The sequence below is a fragment of the Cydia pomonella genome, unplaced genomic scaffold, assembly GCF_033807575.1.
Source record: "Cydia pomonella isolate Wapato2018A unplaced genomic scaffold, ilCydPomo1 PGA_scaffold_31, whole genome shotgun sequence".
Classification (NCBI taxonomy): domain Eukaryota; kingdom Metazoa; phylum Arthropoda; class Insecta; order Lepidoptera; family Tortricidae; genus Cydia; species Cydia pomonella.
The window spans coordinates 177761-187895 of record NW_026907866.1 but is presented as its reverse complement, the minus strand read 5'-3'; the positions used below and the strand labels follow the sequence as shown (position 1 = coordinate 187895).

Here is a 10135-nt window from a genome sequence, read left to right as displayed (position 1 = left end):
CTCTTCGTCACAAATCGTGGACAAGTAGTGAATGGTCAAAAACACTATGGAGTGACGAGTGCAAATTTTATTTGATGTCATCGGATGGCATTAAGTATGTGCGACGTCCCCACAATAAACGTCACGATGTGCGATACCAGGTATCCTCAGTAAAGCATGGTGGTGGTAATGTTATGGTTTGTGGATGTTTTTCATACCACGGGGTCGGCCCTCTCGTTAGAATTGACGGGGTAATGGATCGCTTTGTGTACGAAAACATACTTAATACTTTATGCCAGAGAGAATATGCCACCTCGCTGGGTTTTTCAGCACGATAACGACCCTAAGCACAAATCCACACATATCCAGGCTATCCTGAAACGGAAAAAAAGTGAAGGTTTTTGAATGGCCGAGTCAAAGGGCCGATCCTAACAACCGACTAGCGTATTCGACGGGATGTTCTTGATCCCCCTCCCCCTGCACTAAAACTGCACCGATGGCATAGCTACTAGCATCTGATTTTATTGTATAAGGCTTAGAATCATCAGCCTGTGCCAAAACTGGAGCTGAAACTAGGAGTTTTCGCAAGGTCACAAACGCAGTCTGCTGTTCGCTCTTCCAATTCCACTCTGTGTTCTTCTTTGTTAAGCGTGTGAGAGGCTCAGCAACTTTAGCAAAGTTTGGCACGAATCTTCGGTACCATGAGCACGTTTGTATAAATGACAATAAATGTTTAAGATTAGAAGGCGCGGGCATCTTCAAAATTGAACTGATCTTGTCTGGATCGAGTTCCAGTCCATCCGCTGTGATGTAATGGCCAAGATACTTAATCTTTGCGACGCAAAAGTTACACTTCTCCCTATTCGCTGTTAGGTTATACTCCTTCAAACGAGCGAATACATCTTGAAGATCTTTTAAATGTTGCTCAAACGATGTAGACATAATGATGAGATCATCGAGATAAACCAGGAGTTTTATATGACTCAAAGATATGCGGAAACCATCCATGAGTCTCTGGAATGTGGCTGGTGCATTTCGGAGTCCGAATGGCATGCGGAGAAACATATACATGCCAAATGGCGTGACGAAGCTAGTTTTGGCTTGATCTTCATCTTTGACTTTGATTTGCCAATAGCCAGCACGCAGGTCTATGGTAGACATGAAAGGCGTTCGTTTAGCATTGTGCAATAGATCATCAATGCGAGGTAAGGGATACACGTCAGGTGTTGTAATAGCGTTCAGTTGTCTATAATCGACGCAAACTCTTGTTCCTCCATCCTTCTTAGGAACCATAACAACAGGTGCGGACCATGGTGACTGGCATGGTTTGATTATCCCCTCTTCAAGCATTTTACTGACTTCTGCTTTCAGTATTTCAGTTTTTGCAGGCGGTAAACGATACGGTGGCACAGAGATGGGTCGATGACTTCCAGTGTCGATCACATGCTCTGTCTGTGTAGTTGGTTTTCCGTTTGGAATAAAAATGTCTTCATGTTAACTTATCAATTCGTTCAACTGCTTATCTTCCTCAGAGCTGAGAACTCGTTCAGCTATGTCAATAGAAGCAATATCTGTGCTCGGAGATCCAAAAAGATTCCTGGAAACAGGTGATAACTTTATGTCATCTTCCTGAAAAGCTCTCATCGCATCCTGCTTTAGGGCATCTATAATAGGAGAGTAACCATCGAGCAGAACATTACGTTGACGTTTAGGTGGAGTGCGCAGTTCAATCGGTATTAGAGGTCCATAACTCTTACGAATCTCTTCAGGTGGTAGCTGGCTAGTACTCATGCTTTGTGCAGAGGTAGAAGGGGCTTCATCAGCTAGTTGCGGCTCAAGCTGTCGCTTAACGGCCATCTTTGGGGACACGGTTAACCCAATACTGAAGGAAGGTCCATATGGACGCTCAAGACTCATTTCAGTCATTGATGTAGATTGTTTTGGAGTCATGCATTTCTCTGGAATCGACAAAGTTGGAGAGAGTAGTTCTGGCAATGCAACATCAGATACTATTTGACTAATAAGCGTTTCTCCTATGTCTTCCTGGATCAAATCGAAAACTTTGGAAGGCTCATCTAAAAATCGACATGTGAGCTGAGGAATATTGACGACCATCAGAGAGTCGGTTATATAGTCCACTCCTAAGTAAGTTTTCGTATTGCTGGGTCCTGGTAGCACGACAAGTAGTGTAGGTACAGTTTTACCATACACACAGATAGGTACGGTGATGGTGTGGACGTCTTAAATTAAATATATTTATTTGCATTAAGTGTGGTAAACATTAATGGTCATCTTTACATATGTAAAATTAGATCACACACTTAGCTAATAATAAGCATGCAAAAATTTTTTTATACACACTAACAACTATATTTAGTATAAGTACTTACAAACATGAAATAATTTAAAAATTAATACAACATTATACTACAAATTTCAATCATATTGTTCATTTTAAATATCATAAGTAAATAAGGATTACATTTTATTCTTCGTTATCAGATTCTAAAAATTCATTCATTGTATAAAAACATTTTTCTTTTAACCATGTAAATAGATGCCGCCTAAACTGGGTTATCGATGGTTGTTGTCTTATTACGAGAGGTAAATTGTTAAATATTTTTATTGACATAGAGTGACAATTTTTCCTCTGTAACGCGCTTCTACATCTCGGCATAACTAATTTTGTAGGATCTCTTGGTCGGAGCTTAGGGTGTGTACTAACCGTTGTATATATGTGAGAATTTGTGTATACAAATATTGCGATTTCAAAAATGTATAGTCCACTGAGGGTCAAAAGGTTAAATTTTTTAAACAATGGCCTACATGGTTCCAGACGTCCTTTCCCACTTATGGCTCTCACACATTTCTTTTGAACTAAGAACACTTGCCCTATATAACTCGCATTGCCCCAAATTATTAGACCATACCGTAATTGAGATGCAACATAACCATGGTATGCTGTTAGGGCTACTTTTTCACCAGCAACCCGGTTTCGTTGTCTTAAGGCATATGTAAATTTTTCTAATTTGGTGCAAATGTTGTCTATATGGTACCTCCAATTACAATGACTGTCTACCAAAATACCTAAGAATTTGGTGACATTAACCTCTTCAATAATTTCATCTCTACATTTAATATTTAACTTCGGAGTTTGTGTTCGTATATTGCAGAACTGAATGTATTTCGTTTTATTTATGTTTACTAACAAATTATTGTGTCCCAACCAATTACATATAGAATCAATAGCAAGATTTATATTATTCATAAAAGCAATATCATTAATGTCATTAGAAATTACGATTGAAATGTCATCTGCAAATAAGACTGTCTTATGATTACATACTCTTGGAAGGTCATTTATATATAGTAAAAATAGCAGCGGGCCTAATACACTGCCTTGTGGCACACCTGACTCATTAATTTTTTGTGATGACCTGTATTGAATTACTTCATTATTGTCGTCTATTCTGCTTAACTCTACACACTGTTCTCGTTGTGAAAGATAACTTTTAAGCCATTCTAAGGCATTTCCTCTTAGTCCATATTTTTCACACTTAGCCAACAAGATATGATGATTCACAAAATCAAACGCTTTGCTCATGTCGAAGAAAACACCTGTTAAGTGTTTACCCTTATCTATCTCTTCAGTTATATTTCTTATTAATGAATAGCAAGCTAAAGCGGTTGATTTTCCTTTTTGAAAGCCGTTTTGCTCTTCAGAGATAAGTTTATGCTTATTACAAAATTCAGTAATTCTGTGATGCATTGCTTTTTCATAGATTTTGGAAAAGATCGAAATAAGTGTTATAGGCCGATAATTATTCATATTCTCTTTGTCATCTTTTTTATATAACGGTTTTACTATTGACTGTTTTAATTTTGTGGGAAATTTCCCCTGACTAAAAGACTCATTTATCATATGCGCTAGTATAGGAGCTATATGATTTGCACTTAATTTTATGATTTGAGTTGATATGCCATCAAAACCTACGGCTTTTGTATTATTAAGTGATTTTATGTGTTTAATTACTTCATCCGCGGTACAAGGAGCGATGAAAATACTAGCGCTTACAGGTATTATGTTACCTGTATTCGGCTTTTTAGCTGTTTTAACTGAAGTCACATTCAGAAAATGGGAGCTGAATGCTTCTGCTATTTCTTCGGGGTTATTTATTAATCTGTTATTCACGTTAACCGACTCAATACTTTCAAAGGTTGAACAGTCTCTTTTATCCTTGATCATATTCCATGTTGTTTTGCTCTTGTTTTTGGAGTTAAACATAGCTTCATAATTAATGTTTCTTTGCGATTGAGTAATACAAGCTTTAAGTAATTTGCTGTACTTTTTGTAATTTAATTTGTATTCGGATGTTTTATGTTTATAGTATAAGAATCTGAAATGTCTTTTATTTAAACATGATTTCTTAATACCCTTTGTGATCCAATTAGGTTTTTTATATTTTGAATTCATTTTTATTCTTTGGACAGGGAAACATAGACCATAAAAAAGACCAAATAGATCGTGAAAATAGTTAAAAGCTAGATCACCATCTGGCTCATTAAATACTTCATGCCATGTTAAGCTAGCAATACATTTCAGGAACTTATTTATATTTTCGACGCTGTAGTCTCTTTTTTTAATATACCAAAACCTATTATACGATTCTAGTGGTTCGGAAGTTTCGAATTCAAGCACTTGGCACGTTTCATGATCGGATAGGTGTAGTTTATAGACATAGCCTAAGGCATTTTTTATGTTACTTGCTATGTGGTCGATACATGATAGTCCACGTGTAGGAACAGTAATGTGTAAATCACAGTTATAATTTAGTAGCAAGTTTTTTAAATGTTGTGACGTGTTATCTGATATTTCAGTATTTATATTTAAGTCACCTGTGACTATTACTTTTATTTTACGACTCCTCATTACTGTATGCAAAAGCGCATCAAGTTTATCGAAAAATAAGTTAAGGTTTTTTTTATCTGGAATTCTGTATACACAGAAAATGACTAGTTTTTGGTCAGGTAACTCAACTCCACAACATTCGAATACTTTTTCGGCAGATAGTTTGTTACACCATGTTATCGATTTATATTTGATGTGATTTCGAAGTAAGATGCATGACCCTCCTCGTTTTTTATCTTTTCTTGAAAATGTTGCAGCTAAATTGTAACCATGTAAGCGTATATTATTTTCACTTCCACACTTAACAAACGTTTCCGAGAAGCATAGAACATCAATAATCTTTCCCGAATCGATCATCTCTTCTCTCTGTCTGATCTGCGAGGGTTATATATCTCCTTTCTTGTTTAAACTTGTATCCCTCGTCTGAAAGTCTTCGGTACAATTGGTATGAACAGACACTGGATCATTGTGTCGACATGGCCAATTGATTCTATGTTATCGATCTTGATGGGAACTGTAGGCCTTCGGTGTGTTCCAGATAAGTTAATTGAGCAAATTTCTTGAATCTTTCATTAAGGAAATGGAAAATGTATAGGTAATATGCGATATGAAATACAAAAAAATGAGAATATTCCAAAATTTTTCGATGTGCAATTTACGCAATTTTGAAAACTTTCGAACGTCACAGTACCTAGATTTCATAGTCAGTAGATAATAAGAATGAAAACATTATTTTGCAGCCCATATCATCAAAGGCTCTGTCACCAGCGGACGAGAAGCAACTCAAAGAATCGCTGGCGAAGAAACTCGCAGAACTAAACGCCGCAGTTGCTGGCCTGATAAACGCTACATATGCACGCGGTAACTATATCCAGTTCAATATTGTTGTTTCCAATAATTCTTTTAGTTTTTACTCGTATGGGTTGGCACATTGTTAATGGTGAATTCTCAATATAATTTGGGACTGCGGTCCCGTTAAGACAGAACGTTCTTACGGTAGATGTCGCTATGCGCCTTACTAAGGCGTGTAAACAAAATGGAAGGAATAGCAAGATTCGCACGCTTCTGGTAAGCTTCTGTAGCTCAGTTGGTTAAGAGCAGTATTCTGAAAGATCACAAATTCGAGTCTTGCCCGATGCAGTGAATTTTTCAATTTTCCTTTTTTAGTACGGCTCGCAGACATATCTGCTTGATAAAATAATATTTTGGACAATCGTGATATAATAGAGAGCTTTTCAGTCGAGTAACGTGGTTAGGCAACGAAACTTGCTGAGTTACCTAAGTAAGGTATAAGATTGAAAAGCTTGATTATATCACTATTGTATACAATACTTTTTCTACGAGTCATCTAAAAGAATACTTTTTTTTTTGCTATAAAACCTAAATAATTAATGACAATTGGTAAGTGTCTCAGTAGACAAAAATGTACAAAATACATAAACGAGCGACTCCGCCCGACCCCGCGCCCCGCGTGTCTAACCTCTTCAGTCCTTTCTATGGGAGAGTGGCGACACGTGAGTGGTCAGCGTATCGAAATGAATAGTTGAGTGGGAGCCCCTACATGAAAAGTACGTAGTCATTATCGTTTGGTATACGAAATCTTAATTCAACCATTACAGTCGACGACTAGAAAAAATAATATTATATCAAAGATCCAGAGGTACTACGTAGTTGAATATTGTGATGAATAAAATCAGAAAACCCCATTGAATCGCTGGATACATATACAGAGCTAAAAGTCTAAGATTAGTGTCCCAGTATTCCTAAGCTAAATTTACATCTTCCAGATTCATCGAACATTGACCATGGCGAGGCTGAGTTATCTATGGGCGTTATAGAGCGCTTACTGCCAGAAGTTGTTCAAGGTAAAGTTGTCACAAGATTAGGATTGAGACTAGTCTGCTTAAAACATATTAAATGTTAAAACGGGTCACTCACGTATTTTAAGTCGAAAATTGGTCGACATGTTTCGTTCCATAAGGAGCAACTTAATCGGAAGCACGCATTGGCGGACCGATGCAGACTGCAGGCTGCAGCTCTCCACGACCGATGGCTTGGCGTTTTAATATAATATTTAACATGCTATCGCATCTATCGCAAAGGCTTTCGATAGGGTTTGGCACAAGGCGCTTCTTTCCAAGCTTCCCTCGTACGGGCTTCCTGAAGGGCTATGCACATGGGTCGCCAGCTTTCTATCTGGGCGTAGCATTGCAGTTGTCATCGACGGACAATGCTCAGATCTCCGGCCCATTAACGCCGGCGTACCCCAAGGATCTGTACTGTCACCTACACTGTTCATCCTTCATATCAATGATATGCTATTGACTAGCAATATCCATTGCTATGCGGATGACAGCGGCCGCATACCACTTACTACATACTTATATGTTTCCACTTGAATTGCATAACTTATAAACAGGTTGGCATAAATGCCACAGTCATGCGCGCAATATACACAGCTGTTCACATATAGACACATTTGTAAGCAGGGCTTTCAATGAATTAATTACGTATTTCCAACTATACAATTTTACATAGCTTGAATGTGTCAATAATCGGCTAATTACCTACCAACCTTGTCTATAACAATTTAGAAGATCTATTGGCGGCTAAAGGATAAGTGGGATTTAATACAAACACAAGATGCATGAGCCGGGTAGACAGGCCCAAGATGACCCTTTCTGACTCATCTATAACCTTGGGGAGAACCGATTATAAAACGCTGGTATGAAATATATGACAATTATTATGTTGTTTCTAGTTTTTTTATAGCCAATACCAGAAACTGTAAATTCCTTTTTTCCCAAACAGCATTACACCGACCAATAAACGGGTATATTTAAATTTATTTATTCCATAATACAAATTACATTATAAATTGCAGGCATGTCAATCCACATGAATTCATATATTAACATTCTAAGAATAAGCATTTTGTACCTACCTATGTATAGTATGTACATACGTGCACCGAGTCCTCAAGTAGACCAATTGTTTTAACAAGCCAAGTATCCAATTAGTGAACTTAGTCGTCGCAATAAATTCTCAAGGCTTACCAAGATAACATCAAAGTTTATTAAAAAGGGTCGATAGATAGTCAATGTACAAATATAACAGGGTTTTCCAATTACCTTTTTATAGTTATAAATACTTGTGTCCTTAGTAGTCGCTACTCGTTTAACTTTTCGGTCATCTGAAAATTTCTAAGTATATAAAGAAATTCAACGTTGACTAAGCTTCCAGTGAGGGGGTTAGTGACCTGCCAGCTGCACTGGAAGGCGGTCCATGCGGGCTCTGACTCTGACTACTGCCTCACCATCCACCTGTCCTGTCCATGCGCAGCCACATCCGCCCGTTTGCTACCTGTAATAACTCAAACGTGTCATTGATTTTAAAACGCTCTAAAATTCGAACTTTAAGATACCTTTCTTCAAACAAAAAGGTCACTTTTGACACTGACATATCTAATCCATATCATATCTTTAGGAAATTTTTGACTTATTTTTAAGTTCGAATCGGACCGGAACATGATGTTATCATGATGGTATCACGAAAGTCTTGCCATCATTCTCGAAAATCTTATCTATGTGTAACTGAAATATTTTCAGTAAGAAATACCTTAATTGATAACTAATTGAAACATACTTATATCGATTCCATAGTGTAATGAGTGAGTGAGTTTAATCCCTTGCCACCAGTTCAAGGCCCAACTGGCGAGGTTACTATTCACGAAGTTAAGCAAGCCATTAGTAAAATGAAAAATCGAAAAGCGCTAGGTCCTGATGAAATTCCTGCCGATCTTTGGAAGGCTCTGGGACCATTGGCAGTAGAGTGGCTCACTAAACTTTTTAACATAATACTGGTAAGCAAATCTATTCCTGAGGCCTGGCGGCAAAGCTACCTTGTTCCATTTTACAAGAACAAAGGGGATTCGGTTCCGCGCCGATGTAATTTAAGGCCTAGAACTAAAAGGGTTAATTATAAATAGTTATAAGTATAATAATGTACCCTTACTATTCAATACCATCATGAATTCCCTCACCGAGAGAATCCAGAAACCCTTACCGTGGAACTTATTGTATGCTGACGACGTGGCTCTGATATCAGACAATGAACAAGAAGTACAGGATAGTTTAGATCATTGGAGGCGATCTCTGGAGCCAAACGGATTGCGCATAAGTAGAACCAAGACCGAGTATATGGTGCTCAACTTCAGCGCTAACAAATCTAGCACGACACACACTGAGCTGAAGCTTGATGGAGAAATCCTACCAAGAGTAAACAAGTTCAAATACCTAGGTTCTGTTATTGCTGAGGATGGCACGATTACAGCCGACATAACGCATCGAATAACATCTGGATGGAATAAATGGCGCGAACTAACAGGGGTCTTGTGTGACCCAAAAATGCCAATGAAAACTAAAGGCAAGGTATATAAAACTGCCGTTAGGCCAGTTCTACTATACGGTAGTGGCTACGAAGCAAATACACGAGCAAAAACTACACACTACTGAAATGCGTATGCTTCGTTGGGCAGGAGGAGTTACCCTTAAAGATAAAGTCCGAAATGAATACATTCGGGGCACCTTCAAAGTGGCACCAGTTACCGAGAAGCTAAAGGAATCCAGACTAAGATGGTTCGGACATGTGATGCGTAGACCCGAAAATCACGTAGTGAAGAAGCGCCTCTTCGTGGCTGCAGCAAAGGGAGGAAGGGGCAGGCCAGTAACTACCTGGCTGACGAATGTCCGAAGAGATATGAAGGAGTTGGGCCTGTCCAGTGACGACGCTTATCAGCGATCAAAGTGGCGCCTCAAGATTAGGAAAGCCGACCCCGCGTAACAGGATGAGGCGAGGATAAAGAAGAAAGAAGAAGTATAATAATGTACCTATCTCTTTGAAGATACTTGTGTCTAAAATATTGTCTGTTTTGTTGTCAGGTTCCCAGAATAATGTGGGAGGAGTGATATGTATTGACTGTTGACGCTGTACCTGCATGTTCCAGTAATAAACCAGTCATTGGTCCGAACGGTTGTTTTACTAAATACCTCACATGCGCGTTGCCGACCCTTAAAAAACCTGTACACTTCTTTTTTGAACAACCCCATATTGTTGCCTGTGGCGACAGATATGTGAACTATCTACCAGTTTTTGGTTACACAATAAAGGAATGAAATAGTCGTAAACACCTAGTAGGTTCCAAATTCGGTCAAATATGTGCAGGTACTTAGCATATTCAAAACTCGT

General features: G+C 38.3%; 1 long non-coding RNA gene across 1 annotated transcript; it reads left to right on the top strand.

The window, feature by feature from the left end:
• The first annotated feature begins 5495 nt into the window (after positions 1–5495).
• Positions 5496–9917, top strand: LOC133534005 (uncharacterized). Its single transcript, XR_009801959.1, has 2 exons — positions 5496–5749; positions 6676–9917. It is a non-coding gene; the product is annotated as an uncharacterized LOC133534005 (long non-coding RNA).
• The last annotated feature ends 218 nt before the right edge of the window (positions 9918–10135 follow it).